Here is a 27,095-nt window from a genome sequence, read left to right as displayed (position 1 = left end):
ACACACACACACACACACACACACACACCTTCCTAGTAGTTAATGGTTTCATAGCACCAGAATGCATCTCTTCTTTGTGTCAGTTACCCAATGCAGCACTCCTGGGCATTGTTCAGGTGTCCAATCTCCATCGCTTTTGTGTTGCTACCTCATCAACATGCCATGTTCATGGCTGTTAGCAAAGGGGAAGAGAAAGCACAGAGGGTCATGCAGACAATTTTGTGTCCAGGCCTGAAAATGGCAGCTATCATTCCTTCATCATTAGATTGGCCCAACCCCAATCCTGTGACCCCACACACTTTAACTGCAGAGGAGGCTGGGAAGTGCAGTCTTCCTGTGTGGCCAAGAAGAGGAAAACAAAATGGGATTCACACAGATGGCACTGTCTCTGCCTGATGTGCTAATGCAGAAGACAGTGTGAAAAGGTAGAGCTTTTTATGTTATTTATTTTATTTTTCACAGTGTCCTCTTCACTCCCCTCCTCCAGGGGGAAGATAATATCAGCTATAAATTGCCACCTAGAATAAGTCCCAGTTGTAATAGGAGGATAGAAGGCCAAAGCTATGACATAGTTAGAAAACTTAGAAAAACCTAATATGCTCGAGTCAGCAGGACCTGATGGCTTGCCCTGTAGGAAACTGAATGAATTTTCAACTTTCATCTTAGGACTATTAGCCAGTGTTTCCCCCCAAATCACAGAGGATTGGACAAGCCCCTCAGGATAGCAAAAGGGTAAATGAGGTGCCCATCTCTGAGAGAAAGACAGGATGACCCTGGAAATTTCAGACCTGTGAGCTCAACATCAATACCTGGGATGATCCTGGAATAAATCATCAAATAATCAATTGGATAGCACCTGAAAGAACATAAAGTACTAAGTAGCAATCAGTATAGCTTTGTAAAGAGCAAATAGTGCAAGGCCAATTTAATTTCCTTCCATGATTGTGAAAGGCTATATACACCAGGGGAATCGATAGATGGGATCTATCTCAATTTTAGTAAAGATTTTGATTTTTTTAAAAATTAGGCATTGTCTTGGCCATGTTATAAAAGTATGTTCCTGTCTTCACTTCTGCTAGATGCTGGAAGGCTTCAGCCCAGGGGGAGTTATCAATGGCCTTGTATCAATCTGGGGGGGAACATATTGAGTGCCATCCCAGAGGTATTGGGGTCAGGATCTATCCTGCTCAATAACTATATTGATGGCCTGGATGAAGGAATTAAGAGTATGCTCATTAAATTTGCAGCTGGCACTAAATTAGGTGGGGTTGTTATTGCTCTGCAAGACAGAAATAAAATTCAAAATGGCCTTGACTCATTGAGAAAATGGCTCCACAAAACTGGGATAAATTTCAGCGGGGACAAGTGCAAAGTAGCACAGGTGCCCCCATAGTCCTAGAACAGTGCCTTGGGCATACTTGGTGCTCAGCAAATATCTGCAGTACCTTCCTTGTGGGGCCGTTGTAAGGATCAAAGTGTGATAATGATGCGGAAGTGCTCTGTAAACTGCAAAGTGCCCTATAAATGGTAAAGGTCTGCACCAATGCAAGGAAAGTTATTATTAAAGGCAAGGAAATATGTCCTGTGAGGCAATGTTAAGGGATCTGGAGCTGTTTAATCAAGAGAAGAGAAGAGAAGAATAAGGGATGATTTCATGAGAATAACCATTTTATGAAGATTTTCACAAAAGACATGATTATTCTCGATGTCAAGGAAAAATGGGCTTGGATGATACAAGACGAATATCGGTTAGATATGAAGAAGAACTTGCTATCTAGGTTGCGTCCACCTATGGGAAGTGCCCACACTTCTTTTGCCTTGTAGACATTAACATTTGCTCAATGTCGACCTTTCTAGTTCACTGTGACTCCCTGAGAGTAGGGTCTTTGCAGGTCTCTGTTGTATCCCTAGTATCTGGAATAGGATTTGACATATGGTATATGCACAATAAATATTTGTTGAATGAGTTAATGTCAGGGGCATAATATATTGGCTCAGAACTTGGGGAAGTCATCATTCTTAGATCTTTGGGGCAGCCAATGCAGATGACTTCTTTGCAGCTTCGGTGTTACCATCCGCGGCTTGGAGCTGTGGGTGTCCTCTCTCCTTCTCAGCTGTTGGATGATCAAGATGAACTGAGCATGTGTTAAATCATATTTGGAGGCAGGAGCTCTTAATCTAAAGCCCATGCTTTGGCCTGTGGTGGGTCAGGGATCCCCCTGTGGCTAAAACATATTTTCCTGTATATGTGAATGTATCCTTGTTTCTCCCTAGGGAGAGGGGCCATCAGTTAAAAAAGGCTATACTCAGGTTTTAGGAAGAAGTCAAGTAGCAAGAGGGCTGGGTTGCCCTTCCCACGATGGGAAAGATGGCAGAGAAAATGCTTTGGTACAATTTGTGGTATAGGGAGTAGCTACTGCAAGGCTATTCAAACATGGAGTCTGATGGTAGTCATTTGGCACCTGAGAGGTCTGTCCATTGGCAGCAGAATGCCAGCCAACTGTTAGAAACCCAGGCCAGTCCTGGAAGAATGGGTGCTGGGATGTGTGTATGGGGAGGAGGGACTTCAGTCTCAAACTTAGAGGTGTGTGTAAAATTATTTTAGTCTCTAAAATAATGTAATTCTATTAGAACTACCATCCCTCTGGGCTAATAGGAACTAATTTCAAGTGTTTCAGAATTCCCCCGTCTCTAGAGCCATGATAGGATTCTAGGCAGAGTTAGACCCCGTGGAAACTGGTCATATGGCTTCATAAGTTACTGATGAGACGTCCATTGTTTAGTCTAGTCTGGGCAGCGAGGAAAGATAACTGGTTAGAATCGTGGGGTTTATGGATTGTACCCATGTAAGGTAGGCTTGGGGGCTTGATGGGAGAGCTACAACTCAGAGCTGACACTAAGGAGTTTTGGGAAATCTAGAGACTGAGGTTTGACTGATGAACAACAAAGGAGTTTAGGGAGAATGTGTGAGCCCAGTAGTCATTGGTGGTCTGTGGCTAATCCAGGGTAGTGCTGGAACAGCAGGACGTGCTAAGACAATTGATACACTTTTAGCCTTAGGAAGATCTGGCTCAGGAAACAGGGTGGTAATGAGGGACATTATTAGCCTTTTTGTGCAGGGTTGGGGAGGCTGAGGCCACAGACATGATTACACACACTAGCAAGAACCTGTACAGGCCTAACAAGTTTGGTCAGCCATCAAATGATGAGTTTACCTTGAAGTGTGATGCCTCCATTTAAGATGAAAATCATTTGGCAACCCGCCTTGAACATCACTTCTTTCTTTTCTCCAACTATTGGATAGACAGATTTTACTTTGCAACCTTTTAAAACATCAACTGCAAGGGGTGCCTGGCTGTCTTAGTCGGTGAGTGCATGACTTTGGCTTGGGGTTGCGAGTTTGAGCCCCATGTTGGATGTGGAGATTGCTTAAAAATAAAATCGGTAGGTACGTAGATAGATAGATAGATAGATAGATAGATAGACAGACAGACAGACAGATCAAATATCAACTGCAAGGTTTATGTCTAAAGTAGGGAGGCTTTTTGACATTGGATAAATTAGGACCAGCTGGTACTACCAGTGGTGGCAAAATGTGGAACAAAAGTAGCAGAAATATTGAGAGTAACGATGGTGTTTGGAGTGGACCTTGAGCTCCTTGGATATGGCATTAGTACTGATTCTTACTGCCTTCATCATTAGTATATTCAAGTGAAAACCAGGGGTGCTTGGGTGGCTCAGTCAGTTAAGCATCCGACTCTTGATTTTGGCTCAGGTCAGGATCCCAGGGTTGTGCAATTGAGCTCTGCATCAGATTCTAGGCTGGATATAGAGCCTGCTTAAGATTCTCTCTCTCTCCCTCTCCCTCTCCCTCTTCCCTGCTCACACACACTCTCTCTCTCTGTCTCAAAAAATAAAATAAAATAAAATAAAATAAAATAAAATAAAATAAAATAAAATAAAATAAAATAAATATAAAATGAAAACCAGATGAATGAACATGTGCCTTTACTCAAGCCACCTATCACTTAAAGAACCTAGGGAATCAGACATTAGGGAAGTCTCGCAATGTCTAGAATAAACTAAATCAGGTAAAGATTAAGCAATTTGTTTCAAGCCAAATTGTGACTCAGTTGTGAAGACATCAAGGTCAGTGTTCCCAATTTCCAACTTCTTCCTTGCATTAAGATGCCACAATTCCTCCCTTCCAACAATCTAATCATGTGTAATAGTTTCTAAATATATGTCCTCTTTTTTCTTTATTCACTCTTTTTCCCTTGTTCCTTTTCTCTCAAATACAATTCCTGTTAGGGTAATATTTATATTTTTAGCTTAACTTTGCAGTTGGGAAAATGGTGACTGAGAGCTTTGGCAATGCCCTTGTCTGAGACAGGATAAGGGGCAAATGTTCCTAGGATTTATTTTCATCCTTAGATGCCCCAATTATATAATATTCAGAGCAACAATGTCCTTTGGAAAGTGTCTCCCTTGGAGGCTTCTGCATTTAAAGCAATGCTTCTGTACTTAAAATATGATTTTACAATCCCCTTCCAAACAGTAAGTGTTCCAAATGAAATTTCATTGCCATTTAAGTAAACTAGGGTTTGAAATTTTAGGGTGGATCTGTTAGGAGGCTTGGACCCTTGAGGGTAGCTAGGGAAATATTAGTAGGAGGGCAGGGGAGAGGAAAGGGGAACTTCGTACCCTGGTGGTAAGTGTGATTTGCCATTCAATGGGAAAAATGACTTACTGGAGTATATTCCATTTCTGAGTATATCTCTCTATTCTCACCAGAGCAATTTCTGAAGGGATTTGTTTTTAGCCCTATTGCTATTAGTCTTGATTTTTCTGTAACAAAAGCACCAGAGCAGCGTCTACTTGCTCCTGTTTTCTGAGTGCCAGGCACTATTCTCAATGTCTTATATATTGTAGTTCATTTGATGTCACAACAGTTTATGAGGTAGATGTTATCATTGTCCTCATTTCACAGATGATGAAACCGAGGCACAGAAAAGGTAAGTAATTTCCCTAAATTCCCGCAGCTAGTATGACAGACAGAAGGGAAAGTTGGCCCCAGAGTATTTAATCTTCTCTTTAGATGATGTGGCTATTCTCCAGGATCCTTTGGGAACCACCTTGTCTCCTCTTTCTTTCTTTCAATTATCTATCTATCTATCTGTTTGTTTGTTTGTTTATGTATTTATTTATTTATTTATGAGAGAGAAAGAGAGAGAGAATGAGCAGGGGAGAAGCAGAAAGACACAGAATCCGAAGCAGGCTCCAGACTCTGAGCTGTCAGCACAGAGCCCCACGCGGGGTTCAAACCCACGAACCATGAGATCATGACCTGAGCTGAAGTCAGATGCTTAACTGACTGAGCCACCCAGGCGCCCCTCTCCTCTTTCTTTCCATGCCCCATCTGTGCTTACATCTTGTTGATTTCCTTCACAGCATTTTCTCATGTACCCCTTCCTTTCTATTCAGACTATTAAAGCAAAGTCTCTGCTACTTTCTTCTACCTTCTAAGGTCTTTCCTTCTAATCCAGGCAGCATATTTCTGCCTTCTAAGATATTGCTCCCAACATGTCTCCCTTCTGAAGACAGATCATAAATGGTTTCCATTCCCACATTTACAGAGGAAAATCTCTTTCCTGACACTGCAAACCCTCACCATATGCCATCAACCTGACTCTCTAACCACATCTCCCATTGCCTCTACACACAGCCTCTGCTTTGGCGAGTCTAGGAGTGCAATGAGCCTGCCATATGCATTTCTGCCTGTGCCTTTGCCTCTGCCTGCCCGGAATATCTGTTGCCCTTCTCATTACCGTTTTAAGCCTACTTGTTTTTCATAGCTAACCTGAAATCTCAACTTCTCCCTAAACTCCCCTTCTCTCAACTCCTCCAGCACTTATTTATCAATGTTATAGAGTATTTTCTTAAAGTTCTGTTTGCAACTATTGAAACTTGGAGGCTGAGATGAGAAGGAATGCTTGTATGTGAATAGCTCCCTTTTTGGGTGTGCTTTTCCCCCTCTATTTGGAAAAGGTAGATGTTAGAGTCATAATACTGAAGATTCAGATAGTAATCCTGTGTTGATTCAAAATATTTTATAAGTCAAAAGATAATTTTGTAATGGTGAACAGGGCTGACCCAACTAGGGGGGGCCCAACCGGAAGATTTACTGAACTTTTCCTTCTGAGTTAGATAAGGTAGTTGAGCAAACAGTAACTAGTCACCCTCTCCTCTACCTACATTCTAGGAAAGAATTATCTAATGTGGGAAAAGTTCCCTGTTTCTGAGGCAGTGGGAAAGAACTAGAGTGTGAAGCTAGTTCTCTGATGGCCAGACTGGGCCTGGGGGACACGTTCTAAGTGCTAGGCCCTGGTCATAGGCAGGGACTCTTGCAATCAATGTTTCAATCCCATTCTGTCAAGATGATGTCCTGGGACCTAACTTTACTAACTAGCACCCCCTAAGAAGGAGAGTTAGGGATCTTTGAGGTTTATCCATATTTTTTTGTAGTGTTAGTCATCTTTTTTTTTAAATTTTATTTTTAATTTTTCAAAATTTACATCCAAATTAGTTAGCATATAGTGCAACAATGATTTCAGGAGTAGATTCCTTAGTGCCCCTTACCAATTTAGCCCATCATCCCTCCCACAACCCCTTCAGTAACCCTCAGTTTGTTCTCCATGTTTATGAGTTTCTTCTGTTTTGTCCCCCTCCCTCTTTTTATATTATTTTTGTTTCCCTTCCCTTATGTTCATCTGTTTTGTCTCTTAAAGTCCTCATATGAGTGAAATCATATGATTTTTGTCTTTCTCTGACTAATTTCACTTAGCATAATACCCTACAGCTCCATCCACATAGTTGCAAATGGCAAGATTTCATTCTTTTTGATTGCTGAGTAATACTCCATTGTATGTATGTGTGTGTGTGTGTGTGTGTGTGTGTGTGTGTGTGTATCACATCTTCTTTATCCATTTGTCCATCAATGGACATTTGGGCTCTTTCCATACTTTGGCTATTATTGATAGTGCTGCTATAAACATGGGAGTGCATATGTCCCTTTGAAACAGCACACCTGTATGCCTTGGATAAATGCCTAGTAGTGCAATTGCTGGGTCGTAGGGTAGTTCTATTTTTAGTTTTTTGAGGAACCTCCATACTGTTTTCCAGAGTGGCTGCACCAGCTTTCATTCCCATTAGTCATCTTTTTAAAGGGATATAGGTGGTCTCTGTCTCTAAATATCTCCTCCTCTCAGGGTAGAAACAGTGTTAACCTTTGTACATATACCACAATTTTAGCACAATACTTTGTATGTATGCATGCATTCGGTGCTTAATAGTTGAATTTATTGATGATAGCTATATCAGTGAATCTCATCTCTCCAATCCAACCCAACCCATACTTAATCATCTCCCTGCTCAAAGAACCCTTGCTTAACTTTAGAACTACCCTAGCGTGTAACACACCTTGAGAAACACAGCTTCTATCATGGGTTTTTTTTCCCACTAGGTAGTGTGTGAACAAAAGCACAGAAAGCCATGTCATCAACATTCAAATGAGAGTGCAAATTCCTACAATTAATGAAGATGTATTATTGTGTAGTTACTGAAATGCTCACACTGCCAGAGGGGAGACACAGTTCATGAAGATGCCCAGGTTGATGGCAGTGCAAGGAAACTTCACATGAGAAGTTTGGTGAAGGATGCCACAGAAAAGGAGTCTGACTCTGCAAGCACGTTAGGAAGCAACTCAGTTGATTTGGCAGAGTTTTGAAAGGTATTTAACTTCGAGGTACAGACTTGATGAAATGAAGGCTCTGCATTTAAAGGAGGCCCAGTGTGGCTCTGTGTAGGGCTATTTTATTTTTTATTTATATTTTTAAAGTTTATTTATTTATTTGAAAGAATGAGAGAGAGAGAGAGAGAGAGAGAGAGAGAGAGAGAGAGAGGCTCCTAAGCAGGCACGAACCGTGAGATCATGACCTGAGCCAAAAAAGAGAGTTGGATGCTTCACTGATTGAGCCATCCAGGTGCCCCATGTGTGGGACTAGTTTAATTGAACCGACTGAGAAACTGGAAATGAGGAACGTCCAGAGGTGAGCTCCAGGGCCCGGGCCCTCCATGAGGTGGGCTTGTTTGTGGCAGGTTTTGGCTCTCCATCCAGATGCCTGGTGACCTCAAGATATATTTTAAGAATGGATGTATGTATTCCTATAAAGCATTTTGAAATTTTGAATGAAAATTTTGTTCAAACTTGTCTGCAAAGCTGAGATGAATTTACACATCTGTCATTTCCAACCAAAATATTTCTAGTGTGGGTTTGTTCATTCCTCATTAATTCATTTACTTTTTTTTCATTCATTAATCCATCCCATATGTACAAAGCATGTGCTAAACTCCAAGGCTACACAAAATGAATAAGGTCAAGTTACTCTCAAAGGGTTTTTATTCCCCGGGAGAGGAAGATACAGTCATTTAAAGAAACGCACTAGGGGCGCCTGGGTGGCTCAGTTGGTTGGGCATCCGACTTCAGCTCAGGTCACGATCTCACAGTCCATGAGTTCGAGCCCCGTGTTGGGCTCTGGGCTGATGGCTTAGAGCCTGGAGCCTGCTTCCGATTCTGTGTCTCCCTCTCTCTCTGCCCCTCCCCCGTTCATGCTCTGTCTCTCTCTGTCTCAAAAATAAATAAATGTTAAAAATAAAAAAAAAAGAAACGCACTAAAATATTATAGATGCTGATAAATGTAGGTATGGGTTTCTGGGTGTCCATGAAAGAGAAAGAGGGTGGGAGAGGTTGGCCCCTGGGATGACAGGATAGTCAGAGAAAGATTCAGTGAGGAAGAAATTCTTGGGTTGAACTTTAAGGAAAGATAACGATCAGATGAATAGATGGGTAGGTAGGCGGAGCAGAGGGGAGAAGGCATTCCAGGCAGACAGTGAAATAAGGGCAAAGTCAAGAAGTTGTGACTGGCTTGGCTTACTCAGGGGCCCCCTTCAGCTGGGTGTAGCTGAGTTGTGGAGAGCTGTGGAGAGCAGGCTGGGAGGTGGCAAGAGGGGGCAAAGGGGCAGCTGAATTACACGCAGAGGGTCTTGTGCCCCCAGCTCGGGAGTGTGTATGCTGTTTAGACACTATAAGATGTTTTGCTTGTTTTTTAAAAACTAAATCATAAATATTATTCCCATCTCACTAGTTGCCCCACTACTATCCTTTTTCTATACTAGGACTGAGTCCAGGCCCCCATCCTGCCTTTAGTTGTCACATCTTCATACTTTCCTCCAACTGTGAAAGTTTCTCAGTCTTTCCTTGTCCTTGTGACCTTGACCTTCTTGAAGAGTGTGGGTCAGGTATTTGGAGAATATCCTTGATTTGGGTTCACCTGGTATTTTTTCATGATTAGACAGGGATTATGGATTTTGGGGAAGAATACCAGAGAGGTGAAGTGCCTTCTCAGTGCATCACATCGAGGGATACATGAGAGCAACATTTCTTTTTTTTTCTTGTTTAATTTTTTAATGTTTATTTTTGATAGAGAAACAGAGTGCATGTGGGGGAGGGGCAGAGAGAGAGAGAGACACACACACACACACACACACACACACACACACACACACACACACACACAGAATCTGAAGCAGGCTCCAGGCCTGAGGTGTCAGCACAGAACCTGATAAGGGGTTTGAACTCACAGACAGTGAGATCATGACCTGAGCCAAAGTCTAATGCTTAACAGACTGAGCCACCCAGGTGCCCTGAGATCAACATTTCTTATTACTGGTGATGTTGACCTTTACCACTTGGTAAAAGGGTATCTGTTAGATTACTCCACTGAAATGTTATTGTTTTTTCCTTTTCATTCGTTATGGAATGAATGTTCATGTCCCCCGGAATTCATTATGTTGAATCCCTAATGCCCCATGTGGTGGTATTAGGAGATGGGCCTTTGGAAGGTGATTAGGTCAAGAGGGTAGAGGCTTCATGAATGTGATTACTGTCCTTATAAAAGAGACCCCAGTGAGCTCCCTTGCCCATTCTGTCGTGTGAGGACACAGTGAGAACACAGCTGTCTATGGACCAGAAGTGGGCTCTTACCAGGCACCCAAACTGCTGGCACTTAGATCTTAGACGTCCAGCCTCTGGAATTGTGAGAAGTAAGGTCCTGTTGTTTCTAAGCCACCTACTTATGATATTCTGTTGTAGCAGCCCACACTGACTAAGACATCAGTCTTTAGAAGCGACTAAGTCCAGCTCATACTCATAGGGAGGGGGATTAAGCTGCACTTCCTGGAGAGAAGAGTATCAAAGAATATATTCAAACCACCACAGTAATTAGTAAATATTATAGGGAAGATAATTTGAGGCTACACAAAATCTTGTTTCTCCGTAACGGTTCACCTTCTAATTTTAATATTCATCAGAGAGTCTTGCCTGCAGCAACAATTACTGTGGTGTTCGAATGGCGATTTTCTGTTTCTCTCATTTCTTTTATTTTTTATTATTGGAGAGTCTTCTGTAAGGGAGATTTGTCCCTTCTCCCCCACTTATTTATTTATTCAGTCATTTATATCGTCATGGACCCATGGATATTTATTAATTATTTCAGTCAATTTTTTGTCATAGCCAATACTATTGTTATTAGTTTTTTCTTTAATTATTCTAGCTTTGGCCATTGGGAATGCTTTCAGGTTGTCTCTTCTGTTGTTCTGATGTGCTCCCATCACTGTGAGTGTGTGTCTCTGTGTGTGTTTTGGTCACATCTGTGCTTTCTGGCATTGCAGGGTGCTCCAGACTCCATTGTATCTTACCTTTATGGTATCCTATCTCAGCTCTAGAATCAGCCATTTCTCCAAAGGACTTTGGTTCCTTGTATTGAAGAATGGTATTTAGAAACCACTATCGGGGCACTGGGTGTGCTTGTTGGTGCTGTGTCACTGCTTCTAAATTTTTAAGAGAAATACCGTAAGTATAATTAGAGTGTGCCCCAATAGGCGATCGGCAGTGAGTAGCACAGGAGCCAGGAAGGTGAATGAGGAAGTCATGCCAGTTTCCTAGTGAGAAATGAGGAGGTGCAGCACCTTAGCAGTGGCAGTACTGACAGACAGGAGGGTGAAGTATTTTGTGGATTGTATAGACACTGGGCTTCAGCAGACCTCGCCTCTCAGTTCTGCTCTGCTACTTGCTGGCTGTGTAACTTTGTACATGCCATTTAACATCTCTTGGCCTTGTAGCCTCATCTAGAAAAAGAGGCTAACAGCGCTTGTCGAGGAATCAAGTGAAAGTCCTTGGTGATGCCAAACCACTGTCTCAATGTGAGAATTTGAGTTTATTGATAAATGCTCTTCAGCTTTTCCCTTCGTCCTCTTGGTAGTGAAGGACCCAGCACCCTAGAGAGAGAAAGAAGCCTGGGATCAGCCATGGATGGGCAGGATATGGAGGTTTAGAGAAAGGCTGACAGACACCCAGTTGGTGTGGGTGCTCGGGGCTGGATGTTTGTGTCCTCTCCAAATTCATATGTTGGCTTACCCAATGTGACTGTTTCTGAAGATAGAGTCTTAAGGAGGTATTTAAAGTTACTTAGGTCATAATAATGGGGCCCTGATCTGATAAAACTGTGGTTTTATAAGAAGAGGAAGAGAGAGAGAGAGAGAGAGAGAGAGAGAGAGAGAGAGAGAGAAAGAACTCTCTCCCTCTGACACATGAGGACACAATGAGAAGGCACTGTCTACAAGCTGGAGAGTCCTCACCAGGAACTGAATTGGCTGGCACCTTGATCTGCGACTTCCAGCCTCCACCACTGTGAGAAAATCAATTTCTGTTGTTTAAACTACCCAGTTTATGGTATTTGTTATGGAAGCATAAGCTGATTGATACACTGGCTATAAGCCAGAAATTTATAGGCTGTGCAGGAGTTTTGAGCAAAGCCACAGAGCATATTTAAGACCAGTGACCAGAAGGTAACAGCTGAGAAGACTACCCCGCAACTTGTCCATTGTTCCCTTGGGGCTTGCCCAAGCATGGCTGGCCTGAGGCTGGGAAATGACTGAGAACACCTGGCTGGAGTGGGAGCAAGAAGGCTCCTCCTGCTGGTACCGCTAGCATTAGCTAGACACTACGAGGCTACAGAAGAATGTTTATCAGGGATGTCTTATTTCCTTTGCAGCAAATAAAGTCAGTTAATAGGTTTCCCATTTCCTCTCCAAATTATGATTTGTAGTCTGAAAATGACTTTTTTTTTGATTTGTGCTTTGCCCTATATAGAAAACAGCATGCCCCAGCCATCCCCGTGTGGAGGGCATAAACAGCGTGACCTTTGTTGCATGTGGTCTTGCTATTAGTCAGCCAAGCACCCACTCCAAGATCTGAGAGGTCTCGTATTTGGGATTTTAATAATATATTCTAAATCATTTTGAAGCCCTAAAAGGAGCTAGAGATTTGGGTGGCTTTTCTGCTCTGTTCCACTGCCTTTGCTTCCAACTGTTTGCCTCACTGGGCTGGGCCCTGGTCCATGAGAACGTCTTTCTCATGTGACTTCCTCTCTCTTCTCTGTCCTCCCTCCCAGAGCCATCTCCTGCCCCTCACCTCCTCCTTGGCTTGCCACCTCCAGAGTCTCATTTCTTCTTCTTTTTTTTAATGTTTATTTATTTGAGAGAGAGAGAGAGAGAGAGAGAGAGAGAGAGAGAGAATGAGAATGAGCGGGGGAGGGTTAGAGAGAGGGAGACACAGGATCCAGGCTCTGAGCCATCAGTACAGAGCCTGATGCAGGGCTCGAACTGTGAGATCATGACCTGAGCAGGAGTCAGATGCTTAACCGACTGAGCCACCCAGGCACCCGTAGAGTCTCACTTCTTCTTGTGCTGGCTGTCAGTCCTCCTGCACTCTCTGGCTCTTTGCTGCCTCTCAGGAGGCTGAGGGTGGAGCAGAAAGAGAGTGGAGGGTGAAAGGCGCCTTCACAGACTTAGGATGAAGTATCTGCAAAATAATGAAATCTTCTCTGGGCCTAGGCTGACAACCCTGTGGGGAATTAGGCTGAAACGGGTCTCTTTCAGTCATTTTAGTTCAGCATATACAAATCCTAGGAGGAGGTGGGAAGAAGGAAGAAATACATGATTTTTCAAGAAGAATGTAATACTTGGGGCCCCAGGGTGGCTCAGTCAGTTAAGCATCTGACTTTGATTCAGGTCATGATCTTGTGGTTCATGAGTTCAAGCCCTGCATTGGGCTCTGTGCTGACAGCTCAGAGCCTGGAACCTGCTTTGGATTCTATGTCTCCTTCTTTCTCTGCCCCTCCCCTGCTTGCACACTCTCTCTCCCTCTCTCACAAAAATAGACATTAAAAAAAAGAATATTTTAATACCTAATATTGAACTATGTTCAGTGGTCTAAGCATTTTCCATGCATTGAATAGTCTCAGGAATCCCATTATGTAGGCACTGGTATTATCCTCACCTTACCAGTGGGGAAACTGAGGCTCACAGAGGTGAAATAGCTTATTCATGTTCTTGCAGCTAGTAAGTGGCAGAGCAGGATTACAATTCAGGTCAGCCTGACTCCAGAGCCCATCTTCTAATTATTATACGATGCTTCTATATGAAGTTAAAGAATTAAATCACCTATGGTAATACATATAGTAAAGTACCTTTACTAAGATGGGTATGTACCTCTGGTATTGGAAACGTATAAGAAAATTGGGGATGGGTGGAAGTGAAAGAACACATATGCACCTGACTGAGAGGTAAATGACAATAGGTGACAGACCCAAGTCTTGGCTGGAGAGGGAGCTCTGCTGTGGTGTGGAGGCCCCTGACCCCATCTCCCTCATGGCTGGCATGGTTCCTAAGCTTATTTCTTTTTCTTAAACCACCTAGCAACTCTTTTCCCACAGCGGCTCCTTTAGTTCATTCAACTCTCCAATATAACCTAGTCTTCTACATAATTTAGGAACTTCTTTGATGTTGCATGATTTGCTGGGTTTGTAATCTGTAAGTTATCTGGGGGAAATTTCTTATAATTCCACTGGGCCACAGTGGACTAAGGTCTAATGATTCCATCCTCACCTAGTGTGGGCTTCCCATGTGGGACCTCCCACACAGGTGCAAGTAATTTTGGAGCAGTTGGTTCTTTAACCCAAATGTCTAGTTGTCCCATTTTCACTGCTCCTAGAAATAGCTCCTAGATGTCATAAGTTCTTTTGATATATGGTAGAATGTCATTCTCTCTGCTTCGTTTTCTTCTTATGACCCTGTATAGGAATGATTTGTTTTGACATTTTGGTCACATGGAGGATATATCAGACTTTGCCTTTGTCCCAAATAGAAAATGTTGTTTGTGTAAGAAAGAACCAAAAGGTTTGAGGTGTTTATATTGTACAGACCTAATTTTTCTGTTACCTATTGCTGCACAACAAAATAACCCAAAACTTATTGGCTTAAGAATAATTTCATATCGCCTTTCCAAGTTCTGTGGATTGACAGGGCTCAGCTCAAGGGCTCTTGCCTGATTGAAGTCACATGTGTCTCATGTGGTTGAAGTCAGACACAGTTGAAGCTGGAATCATTTGAAGGCTTGACTGGACCAGATACCCACATGACTTCTTCACTCCCATGTTTTTCATGTCAGTTAAAAGGGCTGGCCAGCCATCTTTCTTTCTTCCCATGGGACCTCTCCTTAGCATAATGCTCTCAGGGTTGTTGGGCTTGTAACACAGTGGATGGCTTCTCCTAGAGCAAAAGTCACAAGGTTTCTCATGATATAATAACTTCGGGGGTCACACCAAGTACCTTCTGCCACATTTTGTACTGGTCACACATTCACTGTGCAAGGGGACTATACAAGATCAGGAGGTATGATTCACTGGGGAAGGGGCATCTTTAAAGAGTAGTTACCTTAGTCTGCACTCTACCTCCAATAATTAATATAACTTCAGATGCAGAATATACTCACTCTTCAGTGCAAGACTCTATCCCCTTCCCTCACAAACAAGATTTGACTTGCAAAATCTTGTTTCATTTTGGCATGAGGCTTAGTGTTCTGGGTGTCTGGGTGCTTCGTTACATAGCACTTTAAAACTTCCGGCTTCAAACAGCTGCCATTTTATTATGATGATGCTGTGGGTTGTTTGGGCTCTTCTGGGAGGTTTTCCTGCTCCTGGGAGGCTCTCCTAGTCCCATGAAGTTGACTCAGGCTATAGTCATCCATGGCTTGGCTGGGCTAGAAGGGCCAAGATGACTCACCACATGGCTGGCAGCTGATACTTCCATTCCGGGCCTTTAGCATAGAATGATAAACACCTGCAGACTTTGAGTACTTCTGGTTCAGACCTCTGCCTGGACCAGGGTTGGGCTAATCTGAGCAGGGGGAACATGTGACCCCTCCACGAGGTTTCCTTCTGGGCTGACATTAGCTCAGGACCACACGGACCCCAGGAACTGAAAGGGTGAGTACTTCACACCTCCCAGGAGGTGGGTCGAGACCAATGCCTCTCATGTCATGCTCCTGCCTCACCCTCACTTCAAATCTCACTAGCTTCTTCTTTTTCTTTTTTTTTCTCCATGATCAAGTGGGGTTTATTCCAGGAAGGCTTAACATTAGAAAACCAATATACTTCACAATCTTAACAAAATAAAAGAAAACATGAGCATCTTAATAGATGCTCCCTAGCTTCTTTAGTAACCATTATTGGGTGTATTTTCTCTCTTTCTAGCATATGCTCCCTGCCCCCATTCATGATGACAGGCGGTAAACAGATCTGAAAGACATGCACACCCTAAAGCAAAGTCACGCCGAGCCTTTACCCTGCTTGATGGCCACTGTTGCCAGTGCTGCCCAGATCTATTCAAAATCTCCATCTGTATCTTGTTTACCCTCTTATTCCAATCCTTACTCACATGTGGAGTTACCCTGGAGGGAACTGTGTTGTGGTGAGAACGCAAAACCAAATAGAAATCATCCTGCACCCAAAGGAGCTAATTGTCACATAAGGGAGAAGAGACAAATTTACAACTAACCGGACTATATTGTAGAGACGAAGTCAGGCTGTTAGAACGGTGCAGACTGCATAGTATAGGAGGTCAGAGGACAGAGAACTTCTACTTCTGTTTTCTGTCTTTGATTCTTCTCCCAGCTCTGGACAAATGGCTACATTTCATACTCCCTATTTCCCATAGGTCTAATGAGGAAAACATACCTACTCTGATATGTCTTACTGGGAGCAATGAGAGTCAGTGACAAGGTATCCGTAAAGGCTTTGGGATTTTTATTTTCATAGAGTCCAAACACGTCTTTAACCTCCCAGCGCGTGGAACTGAGGGGGGGGCGGGTGGAGTGGTCTAGATCTGCATGTGTGTGCGTGTGTGCACGCGCATGCACGCGCATGTGTGTGACTGCCACACTCCAAATGAGGCCTCAGGGTAATAAGCAGAGGGCCTGCTGGGACCACCAATTTCTTTTTCCCATCTGTGATGGCTGGGGCCCCTTGCTTCACACTGGGAAGGGTATCAGCAAACTCTCCTCTGTCTTGTTGTGTGGCCGCCTTTAATTCATATTTGCATGTGTTGTGAGACCAGCCAGGCCGCTGAATGACTGCCCAGGAGTGGAGCTTGTGATGATGTAGAGAAATGAAATCACTGTTTAATGAGAATCGGTGAGATAAGGTCCACAGATGGACCATTCGGAGGACTGCGTTTGAACCACAGTATTCCATTCATTTTATAATACACCTTACTGTGGGCTTAAATTGCATTCTTGGAAAATTTAGCCCAGCACGACTAGTTGTTTTTAGAATAGCATCACTAACGTAATGTTGTGTTCAATAAGCCTGTTGCATAAAAGGTTATCATGTAATTTTTATCATTATAAGTCTCCAGTGCTTCTAGAACTTCCCTTCAGAAACAGTGCAAAATGATGTTTTTGATGCAACTGTGTTTCTAAGAAAGTTCTAAAAAGCCGTGGCTATGAATCCTCTGCCTCAGTTTACCTTTTGGAGCATTGCTTCCTGCCTTTTACAGAAGTTCCTTTTATAAATCAACTTTCTAAAGGAACATACTAGTGGTATTTTTCCTATAGTGTTTAATCTTTGACTAGAGTTTTAATTGTAGTCCCCACCCCCCATTTTTATCTAGGTAGTATGTTGGACTAAGCGTAGCGTTTGGAGACAGACAAACTAGAGTCTGAATCCCAACTCTTGACAGTACTAGCTGTGAGCATGGACCAGTTACATAATGTTTTGAAGTGAATTTTTTGATGGAGTTGAAAGGATTTGAGATAAGGCAGGTTGAACACACTCAGCACATAGCCTACCCCATGGAAAAACTCAATAATCAATCCTAGCTATTATTATCGTCAACGTAAGAATGATAAAATCTCTAATTTAGACCCTCTAACCCAACTATGACTAGATTTTTGACAGTTTCCCCTGACCTTGTGTTGTCTGTATCTGTAGAGCTCCTGTTCTTTTCAGAACACCCTTTATGCATAACTAACTTCAGGTCCATGAGTTCTTGTCAGTGGGAAACTAATATATGAATTAAGCATATATTTCATAAGAGATTTTTATATTGATGTGCTTACATAAATGTACTTTTCAACAGTCAAAAGTAGCTTGTCATGAGTAGTTCATTTCACGAGATAAAAAGACAGGAAAACACTCAGTGGCACTTAAAAGGGCAATTCTGTGTAACACAGATCCTCATTAAGTTACCCAAGATCTCGTGCTTGTCTGTGCTGCTCTCAAGAAGAATATTGGAGAACAAAATAGCTGGCCACAATGGGGGATAGGCTAAGGGAGCAAATCGGTTGGAAAGGAAAGGAAAAGCTTTCTAGGAATTTCTAATCACAGAGAATTTAGGCTGGAGGAGTTGGCCGTGGTGTTCTCAGAACAGGCTTCGAATCTGATATTGGATTAAAAAATTGGTTGAGGGAGGGAGTGGTTCCTCAGAATGAAGCTTTTTCCAGGCTCCCTCTGGCTTTGTTTTTGCCTAGGGCGTTGTTTTTTGTTTGCCAAACCCGAGGCTTCCTCGCTGGCCGGGTTTCCGTCAGCGGCCCAGGGCTGCTTCTCTGATGTGGGTGAATTTGCCCCTCTGAGGTAGGACAGGGCAGCTGTGTGTCCCCAGGCTGGGCGAGGCGGATGAGCTGCCTTGAGGCCTGGCTGGATGCGTTCTCACTGCTGTCCTTACACCGTGATCTCTTCTCGGATCTTCAACACATGTGACCTCTGCCAGCCGTGCCTGAGCTCCTCAGCTCTGCTGCCTCTGGGAGCCAGGCCTGGAGACAAAGGGGCTGGCTCCACGTTAGATGCCAGCTATCTTTTTTTTCTTCTTTTTGTTCCTGCACGGTCTCTGGGAACACTTACTAATCATATCAGACCCTGAAACAATTTAAGCCTCTCGTATCTGCGAAGCATGAGAGCTGTTGCTGGCACACAAACGAATCCCAAACTACCTCAACACAATAACACACACATTTTTAAATTTTAGCCTGAAATGTACCATTAATCAACCATCAACAAGCATTCGTTCATTTATCAAGTGCTGTGTTCGATGGTGTGGGGGAGACAGCCCCGGTCTGAAAGAGTTAGTCAGATCATTATGGGGGAATCTTGTCCCCCACCCCCCTGAATGGACCCCTTTGTTACAGAAACATTGTTATGGGTCGCACTGTGCTACCCCAGATTCATATGTTGAAGTTCCAGTGACTAGTACCTCAGAATGTGACCTTATTTGGAAGGAGTCCTTGCACATGTGCTTATTATTAGTGAAGGTGAGGCTACGCGGGAACAAGATGGGCCCCTAATCCTGTATGACTGGTGTCCTTATGAAAAGGGAAATTTAGAGACTGACATACACACAGGGAGAACGTCATGTGAAGATTGGAGTTATGTTGCCATAGGCCAAGAAACTACCAGAAGCTGGGAGAGAGGCCAGGAAAAGCTCCTTCCTCAGAACCTTTGATGGAGCCATGCCACTTCTGACACCTTGATTTCGGACTCCTGGCCTCAGAACTGTGAGACAATAAATTCCTGTTGTGGCACTTCATTATGGCAACCCCAGCAAACCAATAGCAACATGAAGCACGTGTCCACCCATTTCTACTGGGAAAAACTGTCAACTCACCATTGACTTGAATGCACAGTCTTGGCCGACTCCGCCCCGTTTTGCCAACACAGCTCAGATGTCACTCAGTCAGGACTGCCATTTCCAAAGAGGCCCCTGTGCCCTCTATCCTAGTCCCCTCTTTATTCCTACATACACTTGTCACTGCCTGATGTGATTTTGCTTACTTTCGTTGATTTTTTTATTATCTATTTCCCACACCAGAACTCAAGCTCCTGGAGGTCAGTGCTCCTCTTTGTTTTGTTCAGTGCTTGGCACATAGTAGGTGTTTGAAAAATATTCGTTGTGAGAAGAAATAAACGAGAAATTGATATTTAATTCGGGAATGTTAAGTTTCTGTGTATAGTCAGAGCTGTGCTTCTGGACACTGTTGATTTTCTTTCTTTCTGTTTTTCCTCCTTCCCTCCCTCTCTCTCTCTTTCTCCTCGCTCTCTCTCTCTCCTTCTCTCTTGAGAGAAAGAATTTGGACTCACTGCATGAACACAGACAACACGGGCTGGAGATGTTCTTGCTCCGGTCTGGATGAGCATGGTTCTGTTTGGTTTCATATCCTGCTTCATCTTTGAGCTGCAGAGGACAGATGGTCAGTTCTCAGACCTGCCCGACCAACTCCCCGGGGAAGAAAGACACTTGGAGGGAGCTAGACTGGCACGTGACACTGAGCATGATGGCCTCCAGCACTGAAGGGATCAGACCCCTTCCTCAGGGTCCTTAGCTGCAGGTGTTTCCTCCATCTCCGCATTCAGGAAGAAGAGACCGTGTGGGCCCAGGAGTGAGGGGCTAATGTGTGGATGTAGCTAAGCCGTCCTGAGACATCAGAAAGAAATAGGAAGTGGTACCGTGTGAAGGCCCTGCTTCCTGCCTTTGAGCCCCAGTCAAACCTGAAAGAGACTCAGAAACATGATTTGCTCATGGGACGATAATGTGGCTGTGTTTGTGTTCACCAGCTAGAGAAATACAGGAAGATTGGTCTGAGGTGATAGGCGGTGGGTGGAGGAGGCCACTGAGGAAATGCCTCAGATAAACTTTTCTGGGATAAAATCCTCAACCAGAAGGGTGACAGAGGGAACAGAGAGGAAAGAATTGACATAATTGTTGACAGTGTGTTTGGTGGCCGATGAAATGTTATTTTTATTTATGTATGATTTACACTCCTAGAAGGATTTGAGGGGGATGACCCATTGGAGGTGAGGAAAGAGTTACCAACCAACCTAAATTCTCAAGCCTGAGTGATGAGGAAAAGAAAGTATCCTTATCTGAGGCAGGAAGGGCTGGGAGGAGAAAATACTTGTGAGCAGACAGTGATGTGTTCAGTGTTGGATTAGTCACTTTTGAGGTGATGAAGGGACCTGCAAAGAGAAGAGCCCACGAGACTATTATAAACATATTGCTCAAAGAATTCCTGTCTTTGATACAAGTCAGGGTATCTGGAAAAAAAAAATCTATGTGATTAGTCCATAAATATGAACTCCTGAATTTGTAGCTGTAACCATTGTTTGTTTTTTTTACTGCTTCTGAGTATAATACCTTTGCTCTACATGAATTGTAATTTTGATGACCACATGTGTACTCATGCACACACACACCACCACCACCACCACCACCACCACCACCACCACCACCAAGAAGTCTGTTTTCTGCAGTTGTATCCCAGGATCTTGAAATTATAGCAAATTGCTGGAAGCTTTGCTTTCCTGTGTCCTAGGAGAACCCTTTGGTCTTCAGTCTTCACTCCGAGGGGTTACCCCACTTCTTTCCTGGATAGGAGTTTCCTCATGTGTCCTGTGATCTCTCCCTCTTTTCTTGAGTAGTGGGAATGGGCCACAGCAGTCTTACTTTTTTGTTGTAACAGATTGCCACACTCTAGAGCCCATTCAAGTAACTTCTGCCTGCCTTCCTCTCAGAGAAGCTTTTAGTGATCTCCTTGGAAAACCACACGAGACAATGTGCAGTAGCTAGGGTTCTCGCTCAGCAAATGAGCACCACATGAAGGACTTAGAAGCAAAAGAAAGAGGTTAGAGCCATGAGAAGTTTCCAAAGTTGCTGATGTGTGAAAATGTCTAATTGGCAAGCATACCCTCCTTAGACTCAGGAGTGGGAGGGCATCATTTATTACTCCCTTTTGGAACTGCTTCTTTCATAGAATCTACAAGGTTTTATTTTTATTTTCTACATATGTGTGTTAAAGAATTACTTAACTTAATTACCGATACTTAAATCTTAAACTGTCTTAGTTTCAACTGGGTCTAAGAGAAAGATCTCTTTCTCTCTCTCTCTCTCTCTCTCTCTCTCTCTCTCTCTCTCTCTCGATGTATAGATATAAGTATATCTATATCTATATATATTTGTTTCTAAGTCTTTACAAACATTAATAATTTAAAAAATTACATAAGTTAAACATTCAAACAAACGATCAGGATATAGATTAATGAGTAAAATCTGTTATCTTCTGTCACCCCTGAATTCCATTGCTCTCAGGAGGTAGCCAGTGAACAGTTCCATATGTAGCTCTTTGTGCCTCTTTCTGTATATTTAAATATATACTTGGAATGCTCTGCCCCCAGGTGATCACATGACTGTCTCTTCTAGTTCAGATGCCATTTCCAGAGGGAAGTCTTCTTTGGTGAAACAGTTTAAATGAGCTCTGCCCTACCCCATGCCGCCTTTTATATAATACCCTTTTGGTTTTCTTCATAGCGTTTATTGCCATTTGCAATAGGCAGAATAATGCCCTCTTCCCCTCCAAAGGTGTTCATGCCCTACTCCCTGGAACCTGTGAATATGTTACCTTCCATGGCAAAGAGGACCTTGAGATAGGGAGATTATTCTGCATTATGTTTGGGGGACCCGATCTAATTCCGTTAAGTCCTTAAAAGTGAAGGCTGGGTAAGCGAGAAGAAGGACAAGAGATTCATAGTGTGAGGGAGACTTGACTGTGTTTGTTGGCCTTTTAGATGGAGGAAGAGGCCATCTGCCAAAGAATACAGGTGGCTTCTAGAAGCTAGGAATGACCTTCAGATAACAGCTGGCAGAGAAATGGGGACCTCAGTCCTACAATCACAAGAACTGAATTCTGCCAACAACTTGAATGACCTAAGAAACAGATCCTTCCCTTTCGCCTCCGGAAAGAAATGCAGCCCTTTCTGGGAAAGACTCAGGTTGGGCTTGTAACCTACAGAGCTGTGAGATAATACATTTGTGTTATTTAAGCCTCTAGGTGTGCGGTAATTTGTTATAGCAGCAATAGAAAACTAGCACACTGTCAGATTATTTTGCTCTTCATTGGTGTGCTTGTTTATTGTCTACCTGCCCACCCAAACATAAACATTAGGAGAGACTCTATCTGTTTGGTTACCACTTTATCTCTACTGATTAGAACAGTTCCTGGCATGTAGCAGGTGTTAGTTTTGTTGTTGTTGTATTGTGTTCATACAGATACAATGCATCACTTTTTTTTTTCCACTCTACTCCATTCAGTCAGTGATTGGATGTGTAATCATCTTATTAACCATTCCCTTACTGTTGGACATAAAGGTTGTTTTCAGTTTTTCAGTATGTGCATCTCTGGGCACATGTCCAAGTATTTCCAAGGGATAGAAATGGAGTTATTGGATCAAAGGGTAAGCCCTTTTAAGTTTGAGGGACACTGCTAAATGCCTATTTAACATTTTAACCTTGAAAATGTTATACCAAGGGACATCCCAGTAACAGTATGAGTAACTGTTTCCCTACATTCTTCACCATGTTGGTCCTTTTAGCCCATTTGATTAATTTTTAGCTGGCCGATAGAAATATCTTTTTGTGTTTTAGTGTTTGCATTTCACTGATCTGAAAGTTGAACAGCTTTTCTTAAATCTATCTGCTATTTGTGTGTGTGTGTGTGTGTTTTTCTGTGAATTTTTTTCTGGTGTCAGAATTTTAAAATTTGAACACTGACTCTAGCGGTTACTAACCGTAAAACTTAGGGCAAGTTATGAAATTTCTCTGTACCTCAGTTTTTTTGCCTATAAAATGGAGACACTAATAGCATCTGATCGAAGGGTCATTATGCAAATTAGTTGAGTTTCTATATGTGAAGCACTTAGGTTATTGCTTGGCAATAATATCCTCTTGGTTAATGTTACCTAATCCTTGTCTGCTTTTTTTCCTCTTAGGTTGCTTTGTTTTTTTGATTTGCAAAAGTTCTTTATATATTATAGAAAGTCATCTGTTGTCTGAAACACATTTATTGCAAATGTTGCAAATTTTTTTCTCCTACTTGTTTGCCTTTGAGCTTTGCTTGTAGTGTATTTCATCTAAAAGAATTGAAAAATTTCTAATCTACTTATCTTTTTCTTTATAGAGCTTTATATAGAACATACATAATATTATTTTCTTGCTCAGAAAGATATTCCTAATCCCAAGGTTATAAAAGTCTTCCATATTTTCTTCCTCTATATTAATTTGTGCATGCGTGTGTGTGTGTGTTTGTGTGTGTGTGTAGCTCTTGAATTACCTTGGAATTTATTTTTGTATGTGGAGTCATGTAGGAATCAGAGTTTTCTTCCAAAGTACAGAAATGACTTTCCCAGTGCTATTAATTGCATATATTCTTCCCTTTCTTTATGGATTTATTTATGTATTTATTTGTTTATTTACCTATGCTTATTTATTTATTTTGAAAGAGAGAGAGAGAGTGAGCAGGGGAGGGGTAGAAAGAGAGAATCCCAAGTAGGCTTTGCACTGTCAGCACAGAGGCTAACGCCGGGCTAGAACTCCTGAACTGTGAGACCGTGACCTGAGCCGAAATCAAGAGTCAGATGCTTAAGCAACTGAGCCACCCAGGCACCCGCCCTTTCTTTACTGACTTAAAATGCTTAGGACACCTGGGTGGCTCAGTCGGTTGAGCGGCCGACTTCAGCTCAGGTCATGATCTCATGGTCTGTGGGTTCAGCTCAGGTCATGATCTCATGGTCTGTGGGTTCGAGCCCCACATTGGGCTCTGTGCTGACAGTTCAGAGCCTGGATCCTGCTTCTGATTCTGTGTCTCCCTCTCTCTTTGCCCCTCCCCCACTCATGCTCTGTCTCTCTCTGTCTCAGAAATAAATAAACATTAAACAAAATTTTTAAATGTTTGATTAATTTTATGTATTAGATTCACATATATGTGAAACTTTTCCATTTATTCCTCCCTGTTTACTCTTTTGTGTTGCTCTGGAAGCATAAATGCCACACCATTTTAATTTACATAGCTACATAGTGTATTTAATATTTGTGCAAGTTCACATTTTAATTTTTTTGCTAAGCTTTCTTGAATATTTTTAGTCTTTTCTCTTTTATGTGAACTTTGTAATCAAGTAAGTCAAGTTCATTTAGATTAGTTTAAGAATTTTTTTAAGTTTATTTATTTTAAGAGATAAAATAAAAGGGATTTATTTTAAGAGAGAGAGCGTGCGCATGCGCACACACACACGTGCGTGCACAAGTGGGGGAGGGGCAGAGAGAAGGAAAGACAGAATCCCAATTAGGCTCTGCACTGATGTCACAGATCCCAATGCGGGGCTCAAACCCACAAACTGTGAGATCATGACCTGAGGCGAGATCAAAGAATTGGATGCTTAACTGACTGCACCACTTAGGTACCCACCCCTAGATTATTTTTAATATCTAGATTAATTTGGAGAGATTTTTACATACAAAATATTGACTTTTTTAGCACATTTATTATTAGGCTTAATCTTAGTGTTTTGTTATTGCCATGATAAGATCTTTTGTTCATTATATTTTTTAAGTGAACGTTGTTGATAAATAAAAATACTAGTGGTTTCTGTATGTTGATCTTATATCTGGTGATCTTATGTATCTCATACATTAGTTACAATAATTTTCCAGTTGATTTAGATTTCTGTTAGATAATCATATCATACACAAATAGTTTTCCTTCTCTCTCTTTCAGTTTTCCCATCTCATTTCTTTTTTTTTTTCTTTAATTTTTAAAAATATTTATTTATTTTTGAGAGAGAGAGCACGAACAGAGGGTAAGGGCAGAGAGAGAGGGAGATACCTAATCCAAACCAGGCTCCAAGCTCTGAGCTGTCAGCACAGAGCCTGACACGGGGCTCGAACTCACAAACCATGAGATCGTGACCTGAGCTTAAGTTGGATGCTTAACCAACTGAGCCACCCAGGTGCCCCCCTTTGCCCCGATCCCATCTCTCATTTCTTTTCCATACTTCTTGCTCTGGCTATGCCCACCAGTGTGATGGTCATAATTGCTGGCAGAATTTCTTGTCCTGACTTTGATTTAAATAGAAGAGGTTTTATTTTGCTCCTTACTTAACTCGTTTTGGCTATGTATAAATAGAGTTTTAGATTTTTTTTTATGACTCAAACCCCCCTTCCTTGCTTTTAAAACAATATATGCAGGCAGTAGATTGCATGTTGGTATAAAGAATAAGAATAGGTCTTCAAAAAGAGTTCTCCTTGGTACAGTGATATGGGGAGAAAAGAGGGAGGAAGTATGAGGGATAAAGTGTAAGAAAAATGGAATGAAAAAGAGGGAGAGAAAAGCTAGGAGAGGGGAAGCAAAAGCAAAGCAAGACAAAAACAGCAGAGGATGTGTCTTCCCAGACCGCAGTAGAAACAACTTCCCTTTTGGGTGGAAGAAAGGACACATGTGGCAGGGAGAAGGGGACATGGAGGGTGGACAATGGGTAAGGATGGTTATGGTGGGCATCTTCATGCATCAATACTGAGGGGGAATGGTAGATAAAGCTTTAACAGGAAAGCTTTCCCAACACGCTGCTGGCAACCGTGTGCTAGTCTAAGTAGTGACAGTGCCCTACTAAAACATCATTACCACTCCAACAAATGTTACCCATGGGCCACGAGTGTCTGGGCGTGGGAGAGTAGCTTGTGTGCTTAAGACTGGATGTGCAAGTCGGCCACCTAATCAGCCCTGGAGTTATCAGCATATTTTCCTTTCTAGAGTCCATTTGGCCCACACCCTCCACCCGTCTACCACAGAGGCGGACTGCTCATAGAACACATCACAGAATGCTTTAAATGTTCTGCCAGTTTTCAGCTCTCACAAAGCAAGTAAGTGAACTATGGAAAGATAAGGATTTTCCTCTATAAGTGAATTCAGAATGACCATAACTCAAGTTTCCCTCAGTGTCTCATTACGACATGATGGCAGACCTTATGTGCACCTGCCTCTCTAAACATGGCAGACTGTGACACCTGAAGTTTTCCATGTCCATATTATTTTTGATGGTCTTTTCCTCATAATCAGCCATTTCCTCCTTCCTGTAAACCATTTACTAGGAATAAGGTTAAGTCAGTTTATCTTCTAAATGGCAGCTGGTTTTTTCTTTTTCCCCCTCTCTCTCAAAGGTACCTCTAGCAACTGTCTTCTCCTAGGTCGTCTCTGTACTTTGTAGTACATGGCCCTTGTACCGATGTTGGTGTCACTTGTTCCCTTGGACCATATGGCCTCTGAGGGCTGACACTCTCGTTTCTTCTTTCCTTCTTTCATTCTTAACATAGTGCCTGGCACACAGATGGTGATGTGTACATTTGTTGAATAAATTAATACATGAGAGAAATGAGTGAGAGAGCACATTCAAACGTATTTTCCTTAGGAATGATCTCATGCTAGTAGTTTGGAGTGAGTGGGTTTATCAAGGCAAACGTAAGGATGGAAGTAATCATTTTGCCAGATATACTTTAGTAGTTTTGCTTGATAAACCACTTCCTTGATTCGTTCTATGAATATTGGTTGGTATCTATTGATATTGCTGTTGAGTAGTGCACCACCACCAGACTATTGGAGAGCACTTTTGGAGGTATAGGAGCTCATGTCATCTTTGAAGCCTAACTCGTTGTTTCCCTCATTATTTCTATGAAATGGTACGTGCTGGGGCATAATTTTCTTCTGGGCTCTGTGTCCAGAAAGCTGTTCTTCCCGGTGCAGAGCTGAGTAGATCCTCTCTCTGTTC

At 42.4% G+C, this 27,095-nt stretch overlaps 1 long non-coding RNA gene across 2 annotated transcripts in view; it reads left to right on the top strand.

Annotated features, from left to right (window-relative positions):
- The window catches only part of LOC123381293, a 312,463-nt gene that overhangs the window by 49,353 nt on the left and 236,015 nt on the right, over positions 1-27,095 (top strand). For both annotated transcript variants that reach the window (XR_006588131.1, XR_006588130.1), the window contains one exon: positions 26,084-26,193. This is a non-coding gene — a long non-coding RNA (uncharacterized LOC123381293). The remainder of the gene's footprint in view (positions 1-26,083; positions 26,194-27,095) is intronic.

This window comes from Felis catus, chromosome D3, assembly GCF_018350175.1.
Source record: "Felis catus isolate Fca126 chromosome D3, F.catus_Fca126_mat1.0, whole genome shotgun sequence".
NCBI lineage: Eukaryota > Metazoa > Chordata > Mammalia > Carnivora > Felidae > Felis > Felis catus.
The sequence above is the reverse complement of the archived record's forward strand: the minus strand, read 5'-3'. Positions and strand labels throughout refer to the sequence as shown.